The sequence below is a fragment of the Sinocyclocheilus grahami genome, unplaced genomic scaffold, assembly GCF_001515645.1.
Source record: "Sinocyclocheilus grahami isolate Dianchi unplaced genomic scaffold, SAMN03320097.WGS_v1.1 scaffold4230.1, whole genome shotgun sequence".
NCBI lineage: Eukaryota > Metazoa > Chordata > Actinopteri > Cypriniformes > Cyprinidae > Sinocyclocheilus > Sinocyclocheilus grahami.
The window spans coordinates 6,152-7,224 of NW_015509208.1; positions in this window are offsets into that span (position 1 = coordinate 6,152).

Here is a 1,073-nt window from a genome sequence, read left to right on the forward strand (position 1 = left end):
CGATGACCTTTGATTTGACCTGCCATGCTACATCACATGAGGGAGGAAAAAACATGCCACTGAAGCACATTTCATTCCGTTTGGTTTTATTTTTTGCATTGAAATGTAAAAAACAATGTAAGTGAATTTGACGAAAATATATTTTAAAAGTTGTTAGTTTTTGTTTAATTGTGTAAAAACAACAATATAAGATACATACAAAATAATATAATATAGTTGGATATAATGCAACATTTACTTTTGGCCCACGGTCCCCAATCAAGTTCAAGTTTTGACCCTTTGGGCATCTATGCCTTAAAATAATTAAAAGGTAAAAGCAATAAAAGTCAAAAATTAAAGGGATAGTTCACCCAAAAATGTAAATGTGATGTTTATCTGCTTACCCGCAGGGCATCTGAGATGTAGGTGACTTTGTGTCTTCAGTAGAACACATTTGATGATTTTTAACTCCAGCCGTTGCAGTCTGTCAGTCGTATAATGCATGGCAATGGTAACAAAATCTATGAGAGTAAAAAAAACATGCATAGACAAATCCAAATTAAACCCTGCGGCTCGTGACGACACATTGATGTCCTAACACACGAAACGATCGGTTTGTGCCAGAAACCCAACAGTATTTATATAATATTTGACCTCTAATACACCACTATGGCAAACTGTCTTTGGGCGCGCGCACGGCGTCCGGTGCGTGAGGTGTGTACGCGCTCTGGCGTAGTTTACGCAAGCGCCGGAAGCGATCTCTCGCGCGTATACGTCACTCATTGGTTACACAGTACACAGTCATTGTAGGTACGACGGCTAATCAAAATGGTACTTACTTGCGCTTATCCGGATTGTTCAAACCGACTTAAAACTAAAAGATTACGTTCTCTCGCGCGAGCTCATTCGGGAGTGGTGACTTTCCTCGTATTCCCAGCTTCTGAGCCTGCTCGCCTGAAGTTATGCTTGATTGCTCTTCGGCTGGATATCAACACACCCGTTAACGTAAACTACGCCAGAGCGCGTACTAGAGGGGTGTGCGATATTGGCAAAAAATTATATCTCGATATTTTCTGGGATTTTATCAATAACAA